This window comes from Pollicipes pollicipes, unplaced genomic scaffold (assembly GCF_011947565.3).
Source record: "Pollicipes pollicipes isolate AB1234 unplaced genomic scaffold, Ppol_2.1 Scaffold_4219;HRSCAF=4965_pilon_pilon_pilon, whole genome shotgun sequence".
Taxonomy (NCBI): Eukaryota; Metazoa; Arthropoda; class Thecostraca; order Pollicipedomorpha; family Pollicipedidae; genus Pollicipes; species Pollicipes pollicipes.
Window position 1 is genome coordinate 1,275,592 of NW_023596448.1, and position 11,566 is coordinate 1,287,157.

Here is an 11,566-nt window from a genome sequence, read left to right on the forward strand (position 1 = left end):
ACTCATCGTCCCCGCCTCCTGGCTCTCTCATCCTCCTCCAACCCCGCCCTCTTGCACTTCCCGTATCCCCCTCCGGATGTCTCCCCCCCCCCCGCCTTCCAGCTCTTCCGTTTCCTTCCGCCCTCCCCATTCCCCCGGCTCTCCCGTCTCACACGCCCAGATCTCCCTACCGGCTCTACCCTCTACTTGAGCTCTCCGTCTCCCCCCGCCTTCCGGATCTCCCATCCCCTTCCCCCGCCCTCTGGCTCTATCCCCTGCCACCCAGCTCTCCAGTTTCCCCTCCCCACCCTCTGGCTACCACCCGTGCTCCCGGTCTCCCGTCTTCCCCCGCCCTCCGACTATCCCGTCTCCACCCCTCCAGTTCTCCCGTTTTTCCCCTCCCGTCCTCCGGCTCCCCCCCCCCCCCCCCACGCTCTGACTCCCCCGCCCCACCCACCCCCGCCCGCCGTCTCCGAGCATCCGCGTACCTGCTGCAGCTGGAGGAAGCGGAAGTAGGCGCCTGCCCGCCAGGCCCAGGTGGCCGTAGACACTGCTCTGTGCCGCGCGCCACAGCTCTAGCAGCTGGTCCACGCGGCCAGGCGGCGCCACCGTCGCCAGCTGCGCGCGCACCCAGGCCGACGACGAGATCAGATCATCCTGCCGGCGGCGAACGAGTGTCGGGCTGAACTCGCACTGGTGGCAACAGGAACAGCGTCAGGGCAGGAGGTGTACGAGGGGACGTGGCGCGTGAGGGAAGGTGTGTGAGCGGAGGCAGTGTTTGAGCGGGGTCGGTGTGTAAGGGGGACGTGTGTGAAAGGGGGGTATGTGAGGGGATGTGCGTAAGCGGAGCTGTGAGGAGGCGCGGGCAGCGACATGGAATTCTACGGGGAGCGTGACAGGGAGCGTTGACGAAACTCTGGCGAGGTCAGTGTCTGGAGCATCACCCGCGACACCGCCCATGACGACGCGAGACTGGAATGCTGCACCGGAACGGGGTACTGACCGTCTCAATGCCGCCACCGGAGCGGAGTACTGACCGTCTCAATGCCGCCACCGGAGCGGAGTACTGACCGTCTCAATGCCGCCACCGGAGCGGAGTACTAACCGTCTCAATGCCGCCACCGGAGCGGAGTACTGACCGTCTCAATGCCGCCACCGGAGCGGAGTACTGACCGTCTCAATGCCGCCACCGGAACGGGGTACTGACCGTCTCAATGCCGCCACCGGAGCGGAGTACTGACCGTCTCAATGCCGCCACCGGAGCGGAGTACTGACCGTCTCAATGCCGCCACCGAAGCGGGGTACTGACCGTCTCAAACGGCCGCCACCGGAGCGGAGTACTGACCGTCTCAATGTCGCCACCGAACAAACTGGGCACAGGCTGGTCAGCTTGGCTCGGCCGAGATGGTTAGCAGACACAGCTTAAAAACAATGTGGCGCGCTGCGTAAGCTATCTGTTCCCGCATTGCCGCTGCCGTCATTAGCCGAATACGTGACAAGAGGCAGGTAACATCAAACTGCACGGCAGCGAATGGAACCCAACGCCCCGCAGCCCCCCCCCCCCCCCCCCCCCCTCCCCTTCCCATGCCGATACCGGCCGACACGGGTGGGGCCGGCGGCCGCGTGGCGCACCTCGATGTCATTGTCAGGGTCCGTTTGCACATGGCTGCGCTCCACGATGTCGGTGAGGCGGGTGACGGCCTCGTCCGGCGCGTCCGGCAGCAGCGCGGCCACGGCGGCGCGGCTGTCCACCAGCTGGTCGGCAGAACGGCACCTGACGGCAGATGGCGGGCTCACACGGCCGTCGTGGATTTAGTGCTCTGTCGGCGAAATAATCAGGAGCACCACTGGCCCCCTATTACCTCGCCCAGGCGCTGTCTCAGTGTGGCAAAAGGGCCCCCTATTACGTCGCCCAGGCGCTGTCTCAGTGTGACAAAATGTCAGCACAATAATGGCGAACGGGCACAGTCGCCAACAGCCGTCACCGCGGCTTTGTACATGCGTAACGTGTCAGAATAATATTATTGAGCATGGTATCCTGCGAATAAGTAGCATTTACGTATGGGTGTCCTGTGACAGTACGGTGTCATGGGGGCACAGTATGCAGTTCGGTACCGTTCGTGTGTACATGTTCTGTCGGCACACCCATCTCCGGCACGTACTGTGAGTCGGTGACTGCCTGCTTGCCCCAGGTGTAGCACCAGTCGGCCAGCATGTACCACGCCTTGCTGTCCTCCGGCGAGCGCTGCACGGCCGCCTCCAGCAGCCGACCGACCTAGCGAGGCGACGGAGCACCGTCAGCCCCTGGGAGAGGCCCTGACCGGTCCCAGCCCCGACCGTCTTCGGTGAGAGGTCAGGCTATCCCGGGGGAGGGCCCCAGCGGACTGGTGTCGGACTCCCCCAGCCGTCCCATGTCATCTGGCGCACGAATTGACTTGGGAGCAGTACAGACCTGACGCGCACCGGTGGCCCCTCGGCTGGCGGGGAGGAGAGGATCACTGGCCCCGGCTCCTCCACACGGCACGCCTCCCGGTCCGACGACCACACATGACGCACCGGTGGCCCCTCGGCTGACGGGGAGGGGAGAGTCGCTGGCCTCGGCTCCTCCACACGGCACGCCTCCCGGTCCGACGACCACACATGACGCACCGGTGGCCCCTCGGCTGGCGGGGAGGGGAGGGTCGCTGGCCTCGGCTCCTCTACACGGCACGCCTCCCGGTCCGACGACCCCACACGACGTTATGGCAAACTGCTGCCGCCCGCTGGCGCTGCAAGCGGGACTGGCTGGGGCGGGGGAGGGAGAACGGCCTACTGCGACTGCGACTGACACGTCACACCGACGATCCGAAGCGAGGTGAGGAATACATGTAGCCGCTTGCAGGATGTCAAACACGCGTCTTGAAGAGAGCCATGTGTGCATCAGTCGGCGTGCTCGACGAAGCTGTCAGCGACAGAGCGCCGCCCACCCATCGGTGAGCCTTACCCGCATGTCGGCGGTCGGCACCACGTGACTGTTGACCCCGCTGAGGTCACCCGGCGCCACTGCAGACAAGTACTGCTCCACCTGGGGCACAGACACGCACCGACTTGGGGAGAGCAGACAAACAGCGTACGTGGCACAACGTGCATCCCATGAGCGGGAGGTGGATCGGTGGGGGGGGGGGGGGAAGGGGGCCCAGGCAGGAGGCAACAGGGCCGCATCGGCACCACTGGGACATTGCGCCGACACCTCACACACACTGTGCTCACACTTCCCACACTGATAGCGCTCAAACACCCGTATATGCAGCCAGCGGGTTTGACATGAGGGCGTCTTTACGGCAGCAACAGAGCTGACTGACAATGCATGAGCGACTGCCGTGATTGGCCAGCGCCACGATCAGCCATCTTACTCGGTCAGCATCCAGGGCCGACGAGGCTCCACCCCCGCCCAGCCAGCGGGCCAAAAGCAGGTCGGTGCGGGATGTGACGTCACCAGAGGGTGTGGCCAGCAGCACCTCGATGGCCTCCAATGGCCGACCCAAGCTGGGGGCGGTGCGAACGGTGAGCGATAGCATCCAGCAACAGCGGCTGATGAACTACCGCCAAGCTGAGGATGTTTAAGAAAGCTAAGCGAGATAGCAAAACCGCTATTTCCATGATCTGGTATCTATAGTGGCGGCTGACCCAGCCAGCAGTACCTACAATGGACAATGGCGGCTGGCCCGGTCAGCAGTACCTACAGTGGCAGCTGACCCAGCCAGCAGTACATACAATGGCGGCTGACCCAGCAAGCAGTACCTACAATTGTGGCTGGTCCGGTCAGCAGTATCTACAATGGCGGCTGACCCAGCCAGCAGTGCCTACAATGGCGGCTGGTCCGGTCAGCAGTATCTACCGTCACGGGTGACCCGTGTGTCAGTGCGCGCACGTTGGCCTGGCCTCGGCATCGGCCTGCCCGCACCGTCGTCCGGCTAACCTGTGCAGCAGTTTGGCGGTCTCGCGGCGCGCCTCGGCCAGCGGCGGCCGGTCGGCGGCGCCGGAAACCAGGCCGGCCAGCGCCGTCTCCAGCTGGAGCTGACCCCGCGCCGGGCGGTGACCCCGCAGCAGGAGGCGCGCCGCCGGCTCCAGGTCACCGGCTCGCCTGAGGCGCTTCACGGCCATCAGACGGAGACGCGCCGCGGCCGGGTCTGGCGGCGGGGTAGAGATGACGAATGTCAGCAGCTGTTGGCGCTGCTGTTGACGACGGTGATAACGACAGTGATGATTAATGTAACACTAATTAAAGTACATGGTTGCAATAATTGCACTAATGAGGCGTGTTTGTCAAGTATTTTGATCCATAACACATGACGGGAGGTGTGACAAACTGATGACGGAAGTCCTCTTTACTCTCTCCGCGGTAGATAAATCCCGAACCCGGCCACGATCAGCGCATCTCTATAGCTCAGTTTGGTGGAGCGCCTGCCTTCCAGCCCGCCTCGCGTGGCGGGGTGGGTTCGGGTCGCTTCAGGCACTCGCTAGTTAACCTGGACACCGGCATCGCTCGCGGCTGATGGCAGTGGTCGCGCTCAAGGTCAGGTGACGTCAGAGGGCAGGGAGGAGCGTGACCAACATGGCGAAACATAAACTTTCACCACCAGATTATGCCATTGACCTGGACCTGCACAATCGAATGATAGACGTCTGGACTCACAAAGCAGGCATGGCTTAGCGAATTGGCTCCCAGAAATCCGCTTGCTCAAAAGGTTGGGAATAATTCTTGTTAAATCCTGTGGGTACGCCAACTCTGCAGGGCTGCTGATAACACAAACGTAGACAAGCGCCACGCAAAGGCTCTCGAAAGCAGCCCAGTTGTATGCCAGCCCCTTCCCCAACCTAGTTTCCTGCGGCCAAGGGCGCCACTGCCTGTCTCACGCCCCCCCCCCCCCGTGCCACGCCCTGGGCGCGCCCCTGGCCGCACCGTTGGCTGTGACACTGCCGAGGGCTTGCAGACACTGAGCCCAGTGTGTGATCTGCAGCAGAGTGGAGATGTTCAGTCTGCCGGCCCGCCAGCCGGCGGCGGCCAGCTCCGGCAGCCGCAGGCTGGAGACCGGTCCGCCGTCCCGCACCTCCGACAGCTGGCGACCCGGAGCGAGGGTCAGAGAGGTTACACAGGCGGGGGAGGGTCCACCGTCCCGCACCTCCGACAGCTGGTGACCCGGAGCGAAGGTCAGAGAGGTCACACAGGTGGGGGAGGATCCACCGTCCCGCACTTCCGGCAGCTGGTGACCCGGAGCGAGGGTCAGAGAGGTCACACAGGCGGGGGAGGGTCCACCGTCCCGCACCTCCGACAGCTGGTGACCCGGAGCGAGGGTCAGAGAGGCCACTACCACACCGTCCAAGTATGACCCACCAGTGCACGAGCACAAGTACGCGACAGCCGGCCCGTACCTGGAGCAGGACCTGCAGGCTAAAGATGGTGGCGGGCGCCACGGCCGGCGGGAACTCAGTGGCGCCGTCGTGCGCCTGCCGCGCCGTCCAGGCCGTGGCCGCCGCCAGCTGACCGGCCGCTGCCTCCCAGCTGTCGGTGGCGCCCAGGCTCGGGTCAGCGGGTGAGCTGGGCGCCGGAGGGTTCGGGCATTGGTACCCAGGTGAGGCGCAGGCCACAGATGGCGTGCCTGTGTCCGCGGCGAGGCCGCCGTGAGGCGCTCTGTCCTGCTGTGGTACCCAGGTGAGGCGCAGGTCACAGATGGCGTGCCTGTGTCCGCGGCGAGGCCGCCGTGAGGCGCTCTGTCCTGTTGTGGTACCCAGGTGAGGCGCAGGCCACAGATGGCGTGCCTGTGTCCGCGGCGAGGCCGCCGTGGAGCGCTCTCTCCTGCTGTGCAGACCGCGCAATGCTATCCAACGGCACGGAGAGACCCTCCAGCTGGCAAGACCGTGTCAGCCGGAGCAGGCAGGACAAGCGGGATCCCGAGCACGGCGACACACAGCCACGTAATAAAGGCCGTGGCGTGCTGACTCGCCGCCTCAGAAACTAACATCTAATGGCAATAAACGCGCCTCAGCTCTAACAACTGTTACACAGCACACGCGACACGGATGCCGACCTCACTAGCCATAGCTTGACATCGCAGCAGAGCCTCCACCCAACCGAGGTGGCCTCCCTTCCCCTCCCCTCCCCTCCCTCCGACACGGCCTCGCCCGCCCACGAGTCTACCTCTTCTGGTCGTGGCAGAGCGCCGCGGCGGTCGCTGCCGAATAGACCTGTGATGTCAGCGCTGATTTGACGGCGGGCTCGCCAGGTGGCAGGTCTGCGGCGTGTGACGTCACCGCAGCGTAGTCGCCGTCGGCGAAGCTCGCGAGAAGTCTGAGACGGCGGAGGAGTCATATAGAATCAGAGGGGGTCACTGCTAGGGCAGGCCGCCATTTACGGGGTCTGGACCTCCGTACTTCGTTTTCCACGCCCCATTTAAGGAGAGTTCTCAATGTTCACCACTACCATGTGTGTTCTCCACGAACCTCACCACACGTTTGGAAACAATAATTCACTGGTACACGCAGCTAAACTGCATCTATAGCAGACGTCCCTGTCGCACCTGATGTTGTCGATGCTGTCCAGGATGGCGTCGTGGGGCGGCAGCTGGTGCGTCTCCATCGTCTCCCTCCAGGTGAGAGCGTCTTGGTAGCGCCCGATGCTAACATAACTCTCCAGAACCTAGAGGTGGCAGCCAGAAACAAGTGCTGGCGTTAGTTTCGACCCACGGCAGGAGATGGCACCCCGATCGGCGAGTGGTCGGCTCGCCTGAGGTCAGTGCCAGCGGTGTGTTAGCGGCGCCGACCGCCGGCTCCTGGTGAGCGGCGCCAGCAGTGTGTTAGCAGCGCTGCCCGCTAGCTCCTGGTGAGCGGCGCCAGCAGCTTCCCAACGATGTCGTCTGATTTATCCCATACCGATATCGATATCAGTATGAATTTTTCGCCACCAAGACGACTTCGGGCCGATATCTCTAATCCCAACCGACTGCCCAGCTGTCGCAGCAGATGCAGAGCCGGACGGGGAAGGGGGTGGGGGGTGATACTTAACTGCCCATCAATCACAAAAGCTCCAGCGCTGCAGAAGAGGGGCAGCACTCCAGCGATGGTGGAGGGACAGAGCTTCACCGGTGGTGGTTAGGGCGGCGGGTCGATGGTGGAGGGGGCGGCGGGAGGCCCACCTGGCTGCTCAGCTGTCTCATCAGCTCCTGGTCGGCCGCGGCGTCCTACGTGCTCCAGCACGTACTGGCGCAGGGTGTCGGCGCCCTCGCCGTACCTGTTTGAGTAAACACACACCGCCGGTTAGGCCTTAAAGCCGCGGTCCCGCACCGGGGCCACACCCCGCCAGCGGCGACGGTAGACCAGCTCGGAACCGTTCACCACGCCACACCACGCCACGTCACGCCACGCACGCACGCACGTACGCACGCCACACACACGCACACGCACACCCACACCCACATATATGCGTAATATAATGGTATGTATATATATTATATATATAATATATATATATATATATACATATGTGCGTGCGTGCGTGCGTGCGTGCGTGCGTGCGTGCGTGCGTGCGTGCGTGCGTGCGTGCGTGCGTGCGTGCGTGCGTGCGTGGGTATATATATATATATATATATATATATATATATATATATATATATACTCAGCTCATATATATGTGCTGATATATATATATATATATATATATATATATATATATATATGTGTGTGTGTGTGTGTGTGTGTGTGCTCATATATATGTGCATATATACAGCTGCTGAGACATGACCACATTTGCCCCTCATCCTGGCAGGAAGGGCGGGCACCGCGGGAGCCGAGCCCCGTGCCTCCGGTTTCTTCTATACTATCGGAGCTCGCGGACAACCTGCTGGGGCTGACAAAGTCTGACAGTAGCAGTGTGTGATCGCCCAGCCTTGCCTGCAGGGCACAAACAGAGCATCAGGTGTCAGCCCCCACTGCACGGTGCCCCTCTGCCCAGTCACCTGCGGCGTGCCAGCATCTCAGAGCCGTCCATCCAATCGGCCGCCTCCGGCTCCTCCGCCAGGTGACGCAGCCCGCGCACCAGCTGCCAGCTGCCGGCACTCACGGCGGCCGCCACCGCCGACTGCAGCGCCCCTGGTGGCGGCGGCGCGCGACTCTCGGCCAGCAGCGGCCAGACGGCGGCGAGCCCGGCCGGCGCCGGCAGCCGCGCCAGCGCTGGCCGTGCGCGCAGCACGTGCCGCCGCGCGCGCAGCATCCACTCGCGGCACGTGGCCTGGTTGGCGCGGAAGAAGGAGCGCACAGCCTGCGGGGGAGGGGGTACTGAGGTCAAGGGAAGGTGGGGTGGGACAGGGGCATCTTCACGAATAAGGCTGACACAATATTTCTTTGCAAGTTGTCAACCTCCAGATTGAGGAAACTTCTTGCTTCGTTTGAAATTTTGTAAAGATCTCTACCTGTTTAAACGACTCATGTCAACTGGCAGTCACCTAACAGGTGGTTGGTACTTGCAGCGATAAAAACAACGTAGCACCGGGCGCAAACAACCAGTGCGGCTGACGGGCCCCTCACCACTCAATAACTAACTATCCAACCTCTCATTCAAAAGCCTATCATCTACATGCCTTGCCACATCCCCCATCTTTCACTGTGACAACAGTCGCTGACCTCCCTGACCTTGTTGAATACGGAGGGCATGACGGCGACGCCTTCGGCCGCCGCGTGGATGCACTTGTCCAGCGCCTCCAGGAAGGCGAGCAGACCGGCCAGGCCGGCGCCGTTTGCCGACACGCAGTCCGAGATCCTCTCGTCCAGCTCCGTCAGAGTCCTCTGTTAACCACACACATAACTGACGGTTAACGCCACGGCCGGTACGTGGCAGCAGGTCCTGGGAACCAGCCAGTCGCTCATGACAAGGACATGCCGTTATGGAGTGAGTAACTGAGGCAAAGCACGGGGTAATCAGTTACATTTGCCTCTGGGACAGAACATTCCGGTGCATGGGCCCCAGGGTGCTCACCTCCGGCTTCTTGTGAGGCGGCGTCTTCAGACGGTGTACCACGCAGAACTCTGCCGCCGACAAGTGGGACCAGAGCTTAACGAGACTGCCACGAGATGACAGCAGCCACGCATCGTCCGCCTTCTGCACAGTGGTTGCGTTTTGGCAGGCGGCCAGGGCGTCCACCGCCCAGTCGAACACGGGTGAGCTGCGGATCGCGACACACCAGTAAACAATCGCGTTCAAGCAGTGTCCTAAAATTGCCGACTTCGGGTGTAAAGCAAGAGCCCATGAGGAGGAATTTTCGCTCCTTTTCCCCATGTTTTGCGGATTTTTCGCTCCTCCCTGATATTATCTAATCGCACATGCCAAACCCATATTTCCCTTTCCGAGGCATTCACATGCCATCTAAAACCCAGCTTACTCAACACCACCAAGCATAAACAAGGCCCCAGAAAACCTGGACACCTATGGCTATGTCCTGCCTCACCTACATCTGAATCATGTCCATGTATGCACAGAGCAAGGGCGCCAGGTACCTTCAAGCCCGAGAGCCCCAGCGACGTCAGCCGCTCACAAACATCAAGCTTGGTTTGTTTACAAAATGCATCACAATCGGCAGCTATAAGCCAAATACAAGGCTTTCACGCATCCCCAATGTTTTTGGTCTGGCCACCACACCACCAAAGCAGAGCATGGTACGAACACCAGCAAAGCCTGGTAGAGAATTTTACCCCACGCATTTATTTCATCCGAAGAGATTTGACAACTAAATTGCATAACTCCCGAAACGCAGGAATGAAAAAATTCATAAATATCTTCTAAATGAAATTTACAAGTTAAATAGCACCGTTTGGGCCTCCATTTTCACAGATTTCAAGTCAAATCAGCTGATTACAATATTTTGCCAAAAAGTATCAGTCTTGATATTTATTTGACTGTTTTTGTTTTTCCTGACACCATACGAGAGTGATCTAACTTTACTCTTCAATCATTTCCGATTGCCTTTAAAAGTACCATCTATTGCTTAAAATGTTGACCAAATTCTCTGCAAAATGCTACAATTGCAAACTTGCACGTATTTTGTACAATTCGATTAATTTGCCAGCCGCCCAAACATGTTTGACACGCACCCAAGAGCGAACAATGCACAGGGAATGAAGGAGACAATTTGAAGCACGGAGCTTATTCTTACCACCATTTTTATCCTGTTAAACCCTTAGCCAGCCCGGGTTTTTTTGTTGTTTGGTTTTTGTTCATGGCGGTGCTCGATGATAAATCTATGCCTTTCCAGTTTCGCTACCTTACTGGGCTACATTATCCAGCCATAACTAGCTTTGGGATAGACCTGACGCAGCTACTACAGAAGTGTTTGATGGCGAAATTTTGCCCTGGGGCTGTTTATCATGCACGCCTCGTTTCGCATTTTAAATTTGTAGGTTGGTTGACGTGGTTGAAATTTATATGTGGGGGTGGGTGGTATGACCCTGTCTGTCAGCAAACCATGCACGACTTTCTGTTTGGGGGAGCAGAAAGAAGTCTGCCCTTAAAAAGCCAGTAAGTCTCCTATGGAGCAAATGATTGCTCGTTGTTGTTGTTAATTAGGGTTTACCTGCTTTCAACGCACGATTTGTACCTAGAGTAAGCAATTTGCTGTTTTTAATCAATCAGGTTTTTCATACAAAAAATCATGATGTTACAAAACATGTAACTGACTTATTTTGTTCTACATTCTCGATTATTTGCCTCAAATTTCTCAAAGTGGTCCCTCATGGCTGCTTTAACATGTCCATAGTTCCTGTGGTTTGCTGACTGGCAAATGACTACTGTATATATGCACTGTATTTTTGACACAGTAATACTTTAAGTGACATAGCAATTATAATGAGTTGAATATCAGCATGTAGCAAATAGTCAAGCCATCCCATCCAGAAGGTGAAGCAAACATCTCAAACAAATTTATTTGCTTTGTTTTGTTCAAAAAATGCAGTGGAAGGAAGTGCAAAGTGTAGCATCAAATTATTGGTGTTGCATAGTTTTTGATGCTCATCAGTTATGAAATTCCTATGCTTTAATGTATTCTGTTTCTTTTTGATGTCCTAAGATGTAAAAAAACAGTTTTGTCAGGTTTATGATATTATTTCGAGGCCGACCTGAAATGGATGTCTTTCTTTGCTGAAGCATCTCTCACTAGCCCATAAAATTAATCTTTTGTGAGCTGAATTCTTTACTCTTGTACTGCCTTTTTCCGTTGGAGTTTTTCACTCTCACCCTAGTTCAAAGGCGATTCTAGCTCACTACGTCCCAGCCTCGATGAAGGCCAAAAAAAAACTCATATAGGGAAAATCGCAGCGGTAGCCATCTCTCCATTGGCACCTGGTCTGCTTCGCTAGTGCCTCTAGGTGGCAACACGACCGCGTGCGGCGGGACGGATCAAAGCCCAGCGTCTCCGTGTCGTCACTAGATGGCACTGCAAAACCGCACTACTCGCGTCCACCCACCTCTCGGCCAGACTCTGCACGAAGCGGCGGTACGTGTCGGCGTGCGCCAGCACGGACACCTGGTGCGTGCGCAGGTGACGGCGGGCGCGCGCCAGAGACA